General features: G+C 40.6%; 1 protein-coding gene across 8 annotated transcripts in view; it reads right to left on the reverse strand.

Annotated features, from left to right (window-relative positions):
• BMPR1B (bone morphogenetic protein receptor type 1B) overlaps nucleotides 1–14,313 on the reverse strand; it is a 238,069-nt gene that overhangs the window by 220,259 nt on the left and 3,497 nt on the right. For 2 of the 8 annotated variants that reach the window (XM_063423766.1, XM_063423768.1), the window contains exon 2: nucleotides 5,808–5,858. The exons of the other annotated variants lie outside the window; for them this stretch is intronic. The gene's annotated coding sequence lies outside the window, so the exon portion shown is untranslated. The remainder of the gene's footprint in view (nucleotides 1–5,807; nucleotides 5,859–14,313) is intronic. 8 annotated transcript variants of the gene reach the window in all.

Here is a 14,313-nt window from a genome sequence, read left to right on the forward strand (position 1 = left end):
ATTATTTAATCTTCAAAATTATGTACTAGAAGAGACTAAAAAATGATGGTGAAAAAGCAATGTAATGCCATATGAGGGTGGAAAAAACACTTAAATTGTGGGAAAACAAAAACTACATCTCCACTTCCCACTGAAATCCCTCTCCACCTGACACTTCTCTGTAAGAGGCAATACAGTTTTCATAACTAAATGTGCACAACACCAGAATTACGAGTGGAGAGTACCACACTACTACAAACCCCACAATACTATTCCCAGCAACCTTTCCTCACATACTGGGTTCGGCTGTGACAGAGTTAGTAGTTCCTCATGTGATGCTGTGAGCTGGATTTGTGGTGAAAAAAGTGTTGATAACACAGAGATGATTTCACCATTGCTGAGCAGAGCTTACTGGTGTCAAGGCCTCTTCTGCTCCTCACACTGCCTTGCCAGTGAGCAGGAAGGTGCTACAGAAGAGGTTGGGAAGGGACACAGCTGGGATAGTCAACCCCAATGGACCCAAGGGATATTCCATACCATACTGCATTATGGTCAGCAGTACAAGGTGGGGGAAGAAGAAGAAAAAGGGGATGTTTGGAGTGATGGCATTTGTTCTTCCTGTAACATGTGATGAAGCCCTGAATTCCTGGAGATGGCAGAACAGCCACCTGCCCACAGGACACAGGGCATGAATTCCTTGTTTAGCAGTGCAGCTTTTCCTTTTTCTGGTAAACTGCCTCTACTGCAACCCACATTTCCTCACTTTTGTCCTTCCACTTTCTCCCACTCTGGTGAGTGAGTGGCTGTGTGAGGCTGAGCTGCCAGCTGGGGTTTGCCCACAACTCAGTGTCACTACAAATCTCCCCACTCGGTGCCTCGCTGCAGCTACATCTTCCAGAAAGCAAAGACACCGGCCTTGCCTGCCCTGGATGACATACCTCAGCAAAGAAAGCCCAAGAGGGCATTTGGTTGTTGTCCACCAGCGTGTCACAGTGGAGGCAGGAAGGCACAAATAGCAGAGAGGGAAAAGCAGTATATCTGCTAAGAACAGCATCAAGCCCTGTGTGTGAAACAGTTGCGATGATGGTCCAGGTTGGAACTGAAAGCAAATGTCCTGACAACTCCACAAAAACCGTCAGAAAACACCCTCCATACAGGAGAAACAGAAAGCAGACACAGCCTTCAGAAGAAGAAACTTGCTACCTCTACAAAAGGAATTGTGTAAGAGACAAAAAGGCAGAGAACTGGAAAGTGACTCAGGAAGCCTCACTGATCTGCTGCCAGGACAGGCTCAGACAGCAGCCCAGAGCATAGGCAGCTCCCTCTCCCAGGCAGCTTTTGCTGGAGCAAAAAGCTTCTAAGAAGGAAGAGAAGACGAAAATTATCTCAAAAGCTTATTTTGATGTTAGGGTCCATAAACCTTAAAAAGGGTGTATTTGCACCTCAAACCATACCTAAATAATAATAATTATTATAATTGTCACAATGTAATAAAGAGGAATGGTGCTGTTAAAGAGATCAAATAAGTATTTCCTTTAAAAAATGTAATTTATGTCCTATATGTGTTCATCTACAACCCCCAGTATTATTTTGATACCTCAAAGAAAAGGACCCTGGGCTTCCAAGTATTTATTGCTCTGTCTTAAAACACCTCCATGTTAGGATAGGACAAACAGAAGTGTATTCAGGAGGGTCCATTTCCCAGCAATGAAGTGAGAAGGGAGAAGTGATCTGGGGATCATAAACCAGTGCATGACATAGAAAGAAGAAAATCAAGTGGACAGACCCAGACACAGTTTTCCCTGTCAGAATGGGCTATTAGAAAACCTAGTAAGAAAGATAATGTAAAAGGATTTCACTGGCAGTTAAGGTGTGAAAGTCTTAGCTCTTAGCTAAACTGTTATAATTAGTTACCCATTTTCAAGTGAATTACAACTCACTTAATTTCTTCAGGCTTCAGAGGAGTGCTAATTCCCAAATTCATGGGTGAACCACATTAACTAATAGCTCATAAATCATCATAATTATTTCCAAAGTTCCCCTCCTCTGTAGCCCTTAAACCAGAAGATGTCGTTTTTATTTTAGCCAAAGATTCTTCACCAGTGTTCTCAAACCACCCAAGAGTGGAGCTGTGACTCACCCATAGTGCTGAGCCTGTGGCTGCTTTCACCTGGCTGCTCTGGTCTTGTGGGGGGCTTGCAATACTGAAGGAGCCAAGGACTCACCAAGAACATTACACACACAGTGCTCAGCCATTCCGAACAACTTTGCAAGTGGGAGTTGAATTATTTTGTCTACGGGTTTCTTGTTTTCCTTTGAAACATAATGTTCAGACAAAGACTTTCCTGGGCTTTGCAAACAGAGAGAAAGGTACAAGGGTGGCAAGATGAAGTTCCAGCTTGCAAATGAAATTATGGTCCTATTAAAAAACAAGCAAGTTTGACTAATGAGAACACAATGACATCATAAAAACATCTTAGTCTCCTTTAGTAGATTAAAGGCAGTTAATAAATGAACTCTGAAAAACAGTGAAATTAGAGAAAGGTAATGTAAATATCAGGGCATTTTCTAAAGAAATAAGTGAGCTGTGTTCAAGGCAACACGGAAGCACTCAGAACAGCACCAACATTTATTGAGTACTCTGCTTATTTCTCCCTTTGATACTCAGGCGTTTTTTTTCCTGTAAGCTGATGTAAACTTTGAAGTTTTGCACAGGATCTTGAAAGAAATACAGAGTGTAACCAGCTGCTACATGTGATTCTCTAGCTAGTGGCTGCCGTGTATACTACATTTAGAAAGCACAAAAGAGAATAAGTTGCCAGCAAGGAAGGTCTTTGAAAACTTATACAAGATAAAAGCATCTGTAGTCTCAACACTAAGACTCTGTAGTCCAGCACAATGATAAAAAACAGCAGCCACTGGAACAGCTGGAGTCCACTTAAAGGGAGCAAAGCCAGCATTTGAATACAATTAGCTGACTATGCTCAAGTTGTCTGAGATACTATTTCACATCCTCAATAACCCTCTTGCTAGTCCACTGGAGGAACACCTTTTTTAGAAGGGTTAGAATCTCCGAGGCAAGAGAACTCACACAAAGGGTGTTACTGAGTAGAAAGTAACCCTGCAAGGCCATTTCTGAAATTACACAACAACAAAACTGCTTTGCCTATATGGGCCCCACTTGCCATACAGCTCTGAGTAAAGGTTGTCTCTCTGTCTCCTGCTGCAGGCGCTCCCAGGGAATTCCTAAGTGCACTAGTAGTGCTGCTGGCTTGGCCAGTACCCACGGGCAGCCTGGGCACTCACACCACCACCCAGGCTCAGCAAGCATCCCTGTCTGCACCCACCCCAAACCACAGGAAGTGGCCAAAATGCTCTTGCATTCCAGAAAACATCAGTGACATGGATACAGCTAAACTAAATGCAACTCCTGTCCTGTGCAGTGGAGTAAAATTGTGTCATCCGTGTCGAACTCGATGTATTTAGCAGGGGTTAAACTATACACACATAAAGGGACCATCTGAATCTGCTCCTTGCAAAAACACCTTGCCCATGGAAAATTGCGGAGATGTGAGACAGCAGATGAGGCCCTCCATGCATGGTGGGGTGACATTAACTGAAAGTGACCAGTCACAACTGCAACAAGCAAATACAGAGGGAGTGGTATATAACACACCACAACATAACAAAAAATCCTTGAATAGGTTACTGTATTCCAGGTAAGTGTTTGGTGAATGCAATGGAAAAGCAGTTTATCAAAATGTAATAAAAATTGCTGGGGGAATTGCTCTGATTTACATACCTTCTTTCCTTGCTTTCAGAATGTTTTTAAACACTCATCCTGATCCATCTCATAGAGTAGAAAAGGGAGGAACTCTGTCAATATTGTACTTAAAATCAAGCACAAAAATTAATCGCATTATGATTTAAAGTAAAGGTCATTTTTACACCTAACTTACAGAACCACAGCAGAACCAGTGAAAATGAAAATTATTTTATAACTGATGAGTGGCAATTGTACTTCAACTAACTGTAGTCCACAAATTGTGGGGTTTTGCAGCTAAAAATCAGAAGACTTCAGTGTAGCCAAACTGAATTCTGTGGAGAGGACAAAAACATCTTCCTATGTGAGCTCTACTTGTACACAGGCTACACTGTTAAATACTAGAACATAGTCAGAGAGCCTGACAACCACTGAGCAGCACCAGCCTAGCACCTGACACTATGGAAACACAAACAATTGGAGAATTTGGAGTGTAAGAACAAAAAGATTCCTAAGGGCTAAAGAATGGGATCCATAATGGGAGATCAATAGTTGACTACACACCAGATTAAATAAAACAAGACATTAATGTTTCAAAATAATGTCCTAAAGTAATCAAAACACCTCATAAAAATAATTTGTGCATGCAAAACCAGTAACTGCTACAAGGAATGGCAAATGGGTCTGAAGTCAATGGATGTTCTTTAAAAACACAAGCTTGTCGCCCACATTTGTTCTTCGTATCCTCTGTGAGGGAAGAAGAAGATGGAGCTTCATATATCCCAGGATATAAGAGGAAAAAGCAGAAAAGTGAGCCAATTTTCTGAGAACAAAATTGTGCATCTGTGGAATAATAAAATAATGACTTTTTAATCCAAAATTTTTCTATCCAAAATCTCCTATCCACCTGTGGGACAGGGTTAGAAGGCAAGAGGATGCACCCCAAGAATTTCTGGGTCATAATCAGGAAGTGTGACTAGAATTATTCACACTCTAAATTTTGTTTTGTTTTAAAATGGGAAACTACCCACAGTTACAATAATTTGTATATCCTAAAAAAAACCCCACCCGATTTTTCTTACACTGTTGATTCTATTCCAATTCCTCTCCACAGCTGATGGTATAGGAACTATAGCTGGGAAAAGCTGATTATTAAAAAAAAACAAGGCAAATGACACTACACATTTTCAAGGTCAGTAAAATAGCCAAGTCAGCTTTTGTAATTTCTGTATTTCCAGACTTTTTGGTCAAGAATAGGACACTGGAAAATATTACCTGACTGTAACAGTGAGTTATTTGAGGTATTAATAACCATTAAGATAAAGCCACATCTCCTTCCTGTCAGCAGTTTTGAAGATTTCTGAATAGCTAAGGATGCTTGCTTCCCATTAATTTAAAGTGGTTTATGCATCATCATTCAAGTTTCTGAGTGTATTTTTTTGATAAAAATGTATTTTAAAAGTCTATAAAGAAACAATGACCTTCCAGTTTGTGATTTCATTTGCCTCTTTTGGCAGGGTCATTTTGAACTGAACAAAATCAGCTGTTGCTTACTTTTCAGACCTTTCCTATCATCTATTGTAATTCCTTCCATATAACTCATGAGCGTAATGTCTGCAACTCCATCTCATCAAGTACCCTTCTGCCTGCTCCCAAGCGCAAGGACAGCTTTCTGGTTACTGCAGGGTCATATTTAAGGGCTGGCTCTTAAATCTGAATAAACAAGTTTTGCTGAAGATCAATCAAACAGAGGGTTCTGTTAACTATTCATTGTGAAAAGCTTCAATTTATCTGTTTCTCCCAGCACCCGTCCCCTCCAGGTCCACCTTCTCTGAGGGATGGTAAGAAGTCAGCATCTCATAGGTTTTGTAAGAACACCCAAATTAAAAATTAATTTCTGATGAGACATTCCTGTATTTAACAATACATTTGGTAAGTAAGGTAAAAAGTATGGTCTGAAGTTACCCAGGCTGCACAAAGGCCAAGCAACAACAAACTTCATTTGAAAAAAAAAAAGATCTGAGTGAAAAAAAAAATACATACATTCAATAAATAATAAACATACCAATTTTGTTAGTCAGTTAGTCAGCTGGCCCCAGCATATGTTGACGACCACCTACAGAAAATACACAATAGTTTCAAGAAATGCTATTTTGAGAGCAAACCTTATTCAAGAAAATGTCATGACCAGATGCTTAAAAAAATTTTTTAATCCTTTTACTCATGAAGAAAATGTAAGGAGTTGGAAAAATAAAAAATAACAACAACAACAAAAAAAAAATCACAATACTCAAGACAGACAGGATTTTGAGAAACTCTCAAAGCAAAGAGCTCAACTTGATTTGTATTCGCACTATTGTGAGGCCCTGTTTCCTGGACAATTACAGCATCAGATGGACCTCAAAGAAGAAAAAACCAATGCAGCTTTTAAGATGAGGGAGAGAATAACACCCACGGAAACCACTTCCAGAATGGTTCATATCTATGATAACACTACTTAAGAAGTGTTATGGCTCGAAGAACGAAGGAAGTTTTCATGGCTGCAGTTCACAGGCTTTGCAAATGCCAGCTGAACAGCAAAATACAGTGGTCACAGAATCTGCACCCAATCGGAAAAACTCTGTAAAAAGCATTCAGAGATGCAACTGGGGATCCAGCCCAAGCCCTACTTTCAAAAGCAGATCCAAAGGAAGTGCAGGTGCCTCAAAATCTTGATTAGAAAAGGAAAATGACTGAGATAAAGCCCACATGACTGTTGTCTTTGACACGGGGGGTTACCATTTCCAAGAAGACTGCTACAACTAAATGAGGCTTCTCTACAGTCCTCAGAGAGAGGCAGAACATATTATTTTTACCTATCATTTCTTTGGCCTCAACAACAGGCACAAGTGGATGCCATTGTGAGTTCTACCATGCTAACAGAGGGAAAAGAGATTCTGGCTAACGTCTCCTGCACAAGGGCTGGTTTTGAGCAAGCCCTGTATCAGCAGGAATTAGGAGGCATTCCCCACAATGATAATCTAATTCACTCAGGAGCAGGAAGGACAGAAGGAGGCAAGCCAAAACACTGCAAAAACAAAGAGTGTGCAAGACAATTTCAACAAGATTGTCTAGAAGAATATTCTATTGTTTGACATACACTCCTAGTGTTTTTATGCACTCTAAAGCATATCTGTCATGCATTCACTGATGAAGAGGATTGTATTCTTTGTATATGGTACATTCAAGCAAAAATCAAAGTTACATTTATCATTCTGTTGATAACTTTTCTTGCTTAATGAATGTGGAAAGGAGCTGCTATAAACAGGCATTTATCATCAGATGGGAAATTATTATCATTAAGTGCCATGAATGCTGCTAAACTATCACTCAACGAAAGTCTTCGAAGTACACAAAGGAGTATCTTCTGAAAATGAGTGCAGCTGAAAATTTTGAGACTGCTTTATTTGACAAAAGCACAGAAATTGGCTGCTTTTGTTCAGGAAGCAATATCATCGAGAGGAGAGAAGGAACTGGGGAAATGTATGAAAGAGGTTAGAGGCTGGAAGAGAACTGGAATGGCACAGGAAGAAGGGGAGACAAAGTCACTTCAATGGAAATAACATTTCCATTTGTTACAGAAATAGTGTAACAACTCCATCAATTAATTATTTCATTCATTAAATAGGCAGCCCATTTATTTTACTTCTTACTAGTCAATTAAAGAGTTATAAACTTTAGTTATAACACCTTTAACAAGGCAGTCTCATACTTAAATGAAATAATTTTAAAATGTATTTTTCAAGACTTATTGGGTTTTTTTATTATTTCTGTCAATTTAAATAATTTCTCTCTTGGAGTATTTATGCAACAAATCACAGTAATATATTCAAATTAGCTATGCAAATGTTTTTTTAAAATTTAACTTGAAAATGTAATTTCTCTAGGAGTTTTACTGAAGAAACATCACAAAAAAATTACTGTATTAGACTGATGTTCACCTTAGACACCTTAGGGAAAATATGGAACGGATGATGAGATTCAGAAAAAGCTGTTCTGGGTAAAATCTTTCTCCACTCCTGACATGTATTTATTATTCACTCCCCACCACCTCTCCCTATCTGATGACACAGCTTACAGACTGCATGCAGTTTAAGATGTAGTTTGAAGTTGCTGGCAACTCTTCTGTGATAATTTCCAGTCCCCACAAAAAGAAAAGCCGCAGCTTAGTCCATTCTTACATCTACAGAGAACAGGTAACTGGACTGGCATCTGCTAGAAAGCAAAAGCTCAACACCAGAGCTGGTGTCACCAGGAATGAACACAGGAATTGCTGTGCACATCCTTCAAGGATTTTATTATAATCATTTCCAGTGCTCACTATTATCTCTAACCATTACTAGAACACACAGTCAGCTGCAGCCTGAAGTAGCCTGTGCCTTCTGTCCTCGGCTAATGTGAGACGCGGAAGCAGGAGGAGTCCTGACCTTTTCTGAGATTTTTCTTCCCAGGGTTTCACTAACAGCACTCACCTTTGGCTGTACTTTCAGACAACATTAAGGACTTGTTTCAGGGTACTGAAGTTCACATGTGTTCAGTCCACTGGGATCTCAGCACCTAGCACCAGTAACACACACCTGTTGAGCTCTTAATGTTATACCACTGTTGTCAGCCTACTGAGGTAACTCTGCAGGACCTGTGTTGGTATGGCTGTGTTTGCATATTCTCTATTCCACTTCCTAGGTACTGCCTTCTGCTATTTTCAAATTAAAAAAATATATATATTCCTTAGGCTATTAGTTGCACACACATACACAAAAAAAAAAAAAAAAAAAAAAAAAAAAAAAAAAAAAAAAAAAAAAAAAAAAATCTAAAACTCTCCATCTCTAGCCTTGGACATCCCTTAGGCATCATTTGCATGTGCAGCTTTTTCTGGAGTCACAGAGAAAAGGAATTAATTTCTGAGGCAGATAGCATCTTCAACTGTTCACTGCTGTGCTAGCCAGCTAGGCTAATCCACGCTTCATCCAAGGATTGCCTCACGTTGCTTGAGGGCAGGGAGTGAGGTTATGTCACCTCACAGCTGAAGCAAGAGACAAAACAAGGCAGGTGGCTCTGCACTGATGCAGACCAGGCACATTCCCACCTGCTGAGAGTGCGAAGGACCCTACTTTTCAGCAAGACGAATAAAAAGAGGAACTAGGCCCAGCAGCTCCTCAAATACTCCAACTATTACCAGAGCAACTGCCCGTTTGCATCCTTAATTTTATGGCAAAACACTTCTAAAAGCTTAGTTCAGCTTTCATGGCATTAGTTTATCCTTCACGGTAGTGCTTTTGGCCCATCAGAGTATTTACAGTTTACTTTTCATCTCAAGCCAAGTCCAGCATTTAAGGATGACTGGCATAAAAAAATCCAAACCAAACATTTCAAAAGGCATTTGAATACAGGTAAGACAACTCCTGCCTGCATGAAATGCCCCCACCAACTTCTAAAAAGATTTAGCATCAATGATTAAACCTCTGAGAATATATCCATCTATGCAAGAAGAGTCACAGTGTTTTAGTTTTTATGAAATCTGCAGTAAGAGAGAAGAAATGCCAAGGATGGTTCACTGAAACAGCTGAAATGCTGCTAAGGAGAGAAATTACATTAGAATTAATCATTTCAAATATATGTGCAGCATTTGAGAGCAGAAGGACAGTATAAAAATAGATCAAACCCTTTTGACAGGCTCTCATTTGTTCACACCATTCTAAGTCACGTTGTCTGAACTGGTAAGGTGAATCAGAAAAACTGAGTTATGTACAAACTGTGCAGAAATCTACTCTTTTACCGAAAGCTAGAAAAATGTTTATGCACAAATTAAGCACCAAGTTCAGTAAAAACGATGACACTTTGTGCACAAAATCCAACAGCTCACGATTCTAGCTTTAAAACTAAGTATAAAGTTCACAGTCCAGAGGACTAGAAACTATTCTTTGTGTTGCTTTGGTTTGGAGGTTATGTTAGTCTTCAATTAAACTAATTTTCAAATAAAATTTTTTTCTGCAAAACCTGAAAAACAGCAAGTCATAAGAAAATCCCACACATTCAAAACATAGGCATGTGTATCATTAAGATCACATTGGTTCTTGTCAGGAGAGAAAATTTTTTTCAAAAGCAGTCTTAAAAGATTACATAATTCAGTTATATAGAAGTTTGATAATTCCCTGGCATTGGATTTCTGAGTTAAAAAGTTATAAAAGTTATCTTCTTTTTTTTTAATGTTTAATTGGAGTAAACTACTGATTTCTGCATGTCCTCAACCAGCAGCATCCCTACTACATTGAACAGCCCAACAATACTGCATAACCCCCGTTGCAAACAATTATCTAGAGGTGTATTTTCTATGGCTCTGACTTGGTTGTGGAATACAAGGAACACAGACAAGCCTAAACAGTTGTCATACATGGTTATCAGGGAAAAGTTAATTAGCTTCAGGTTTAAAATGTGCCCCTCCTCCTCTTCGAAGGCATAAATGTGAACCTACCTGCTGCTGTGATGGCTGTCAGGAAAAGCACAAACCTGTCCCTTCCATAAAATACAAATGTGTATCTCTGTGATGCCATTGCTACTCATGAGCTGTTGGCATGCAGAACTCACATACCCTATAGGAATATTTAACCCTGAGATAGACTTGCAAGGTTTACCATCCACTTCCAGTTAATACCAGAATTCTGGAGGAAAATGCTTCTGCTTTTTCACTCTAATAAAGCGATTATGTCTGCAGCAAGACAAACTCAAAAAAGAAGATTAATACCTGAGGAAAGAAAGCCTAAGTGACCCTACTGGGATAAGGGAAGAGACTCAGTTGTCCAACCAGTTTTCTACCTAGCGAGGAATGCACACACCCAAGCAATGAGCTGCCTCCAGGAGAACACTGTGAAATGGTGGTGATGGCAATTAAATCCAGCTGGAGGCCAGTGACTAGTGATGACCAGGACAAAGGGATCAAGTGCACTCTAAGAAGTTCATACACAGCACCAAGCTGGGTGGGAGTGTTGACCTACTGGAGGGTAAGGATGCTCTGCAGAGGGATCTGGACAGGCTGGAACAATGGGGTGAGGCCAACTGTACCAGATTCAACAAAGCCAAGTACCAAGTCCTGCCTTTGGGTTACAACCAACCCATGAAGTGCTACAGGCTGGGGCAGAGTGGCTGGAAAGCTGCCCGGCAGAAAAGGACCTGGGTGTTGGTCAATGACAGCTGAACATGAGCCAGCTGTGCATCCTGGCCTGTATCAGCCACAGTGTGGCCAGCAGGACCAGGGCAGGGATTGACCCCCTGCACTGGGCATTGGTGAGGTTGCACTTCAAGTAGTGTGTCCAGTTCTGGGCCCCTCACTATGAGAAGGACTGGAGGGGCTGGAGCGTGTCCAGAGAAGGGAACAGAGCTGGGGAAAGGTCTGGAGCTCAGCTCTGGTGAGAAGCAGCTGAGGGAGCTGGGCATGTTTAGCCTGGAGAAGAGGAGGCTCAGGGGGCACCTTATTGCTCTTCAACTCCCTGAGAGGAGGTGTAGCCAGGTGGGGGTCAGCCTCTTCTTATCACGGAAAGTGACAGGATGAGAGTAAATGGTCTCAAGTTGCACCAGGACTGGTTTAGATCAGATATCAGAATTTTTTTTTTTTTTTTTTTTTTTTTTTCATGGAAAGGGTTGTCAAGCATTGGAACAGATTACCCAGGGAGGTGGTAGAATCACCATCCCTGGAAGTGTTCAAAAAATGGGGATATGGCACCTGAGGACATGGTTGAGTGGTGAACATGGTGGTGCTGCTACGTTGACTGTTGGATTTGATGATCTTCGTGGTCTTTTCCAGCCTTAATGACTCCATGTTTCTATGAATGTTTCCTCTCATAAGAAATTCACTTCATGTGAGAATGATGGATATCCTGTGAAAACCACCAAGCTTGACAGACTGCAGTATGCAGGCAGAAGTCACAAAGGCAATCTTAAGACAAAGCCCTTCTTACCATCATTCAGAAAGAAAGCATACTAATATCATATATCCTAAGCACAACACAGATTCAAAGTTTTAATTTCATAGTAGTTGCAAGGCAGTGAATGCAGAAGCCCTGCATGTCTACCCAGGCATGCTTGTGAATAAAGAAAAAAGACAATTTGCATTATTTTTAATGATGAAAGGCAAAACAACCTCCTGAGTAACTTTAGTTTTATCCTGTCCATCAACAGCAGCAGCTTGGACTTGACCACACTCTTGACCCAGAGTCTCAAAACACTTTAAAAAGAGTACCTGTGACTGCACCTCATTGGACAGAAGCAGAGATACAGGAATGACAAGGAACCATCCTATGGGATGTCCTTGAAGCAGCACAATCCTCCCTAGCTTGAAGGGTTTCTCTGCTTCGATTTTCTGGTAAGACAAGACCCTACAAGACTTGCCTACAAATAAAAGAAGTCTATGATGCCTGCACCCAGTTAATTGTATTTCTGCAGGCTATAAAAGTCTTGCTCTACTCATTTAACAAACTACCAGATAGTTATGCCTGAAGAGAAATTCCCTGTTAGGGAAAAAACCCTATTCATCCAACTTCAGTAGCAAATGCAAATAGCTAATTAACCTTATCTCCATTACACTGTCCTGACTTTGTAATACATCTGGCATGGAAGCAAGTTTGTTTTTTTTTTGCGTTGTCCAAGTCTCCTCACATACATACAGAGCCTAAACTCAACGGCCTCTGAAGCAAATCTGACCAGCAAAGATTCAGCACATACGTACGGGTAATACCCTCTGAATGCCCACACTCTAAATGCACACCTCTGCATGCCATTCCATCATCACATTATTGGGGAAGAGACAAATTGGCAGACACATGAAGGAAACTGTATGTAACTATCTAGTTACAAATAAAGCTGTATTTGTGTACTTAGGAGAGATAAATAAACAAAGTAGCCAGATCCAGCTCATGCACACATTATCCATCCAAGGCAAATAAATATACTCTTTCACCCACCAGTTTTTTTCCCTTATATATGGCTTATATGTGTCCAAAGCATGAGATTCAGCATTTCAACTTTTCATAGTCTGTTTAAAATATAACACTTTTTCCTCAGCCAAAATTGGCAAGGATAAGGGAAAGCAAATTGGACAAAAGGTCAGATTACAGTGAAATTGAAATATTTATCAGAACAGCTATTTCTGCCAAGGAAGATAATCACAAAGGTAATATCTCCTTTGATCCTTAATTGACCTGTGTGTTTTTAATTAGGAAGCAGGGGAATTAACCTCGAGCTAATTACAGTCTTCATTTTACAAACCTGTAAGTGCGTAATTTTATTCACATAAGTATTCCTTAGTGAAGTTATGCATGAACAAATACGTTTGTAGCTTCAGGGAACAGGTTTTGAATAACTTAACCTTTTAAAAACTTTTAAGTGGCTACTTTACAAATATGTCTTATATGCAACCTATTTTGTATTTTATGCTCTAGAGGTGAATTTTTTCTGAACACGAAAGAATATTTCTTTTTGTGTCAGCAAAACAGCAAGTTATTTCTGTGTTGAGGAAATAAGTGGTAGCTTTGAAGAACGAACATTTTTAATTATGTGCCTTTATTCATCCTGGTCTGTGAAACAGCAGTCTTTTGCTTAATGGCGTCACACAGTAGAGGTTTGTAGCAATGCATTTTGACTTCAGCACTGAATTAATTTTAATGTGTAACACAGTCAGTTTCAGGGGAAGAAACTTCCTGAGCCCTGTGTCATTCAGGTCCCTGCATACTACAATTCATTCACTATTGGAAAAGCTTTCTGGAACACGTGAAGCGTGAATCTACACTCCCTGTTGCTCTCCCCACGCTCACATTGCTGCTCCAGTCTGTTCGCTACATTCAGAGTTTGCAAACTCTGTGGACATGTATCTGCAGCCCTGCAAGCTGCCACAGATGACTCCAAAATACCAATTATGTAAGGCTTGGAACTGTGACCGTGACTTCCATGCAAATGCCCTCCCTGCTGGCCATTGTACCACCAGACGAGGACTTGCTCTGCACCCCACTCCAACAGAAAACAACTCCTCCAGCCTGCTTTCCCAAGGCAATGTTTAGACTTGCTTATCTGTGGATAAACACGTCTGCCAGACCCTCTCCAGTAAGTTATGAGTCTATTGGCCAATTATAACCAAATCTGACACAGGCTTGAAGACCTAAGAGATACTCACTGTGACAAGCAGCAGAAAGGCAGGCAGCTGGGCTGAGCACACGAGCTCCCATGAGTGATCCCGTGAGAGAAAGGCTGGAGCAGCGACAAACTGGGGACCCCAGCCTCGAGACGCAACGCCAAAGGAAAGAGGTTCCTTGGGGTTCAGCTGCTTATCACAGTCCTGCGACACAGTCTGTGCACGACAGCAGCTAAAACATACTGCCTGTATTACCAGAGACACAGACACACGCTCCTCTCTGTGCACGCTGTGTAAGCACTCACACCTGGGTGAGCATGCACACTCTGGCATGGGCTGATCATAAAGAGTAATTGATCACATAGGAATTTTTTTTTTTTACGGCTTGATGAGGTGTTGACGTTTTAAGCAGAGA

This window comes from Prinia subflava, chromosome Z, assembly GCF_021018805.1.
Source record: "Prinia subflava isolate CZ2003 ecotype Zambia chromosome Z, Cam_Psub_1.2, whole genome shotgun sequence".
Classification (NCBI taxonomy): Eukaryota; Metazoa; Chordata; class Aves; order Passeriformes; family Cisticolidae; genus Prinia; species Prinia subflava.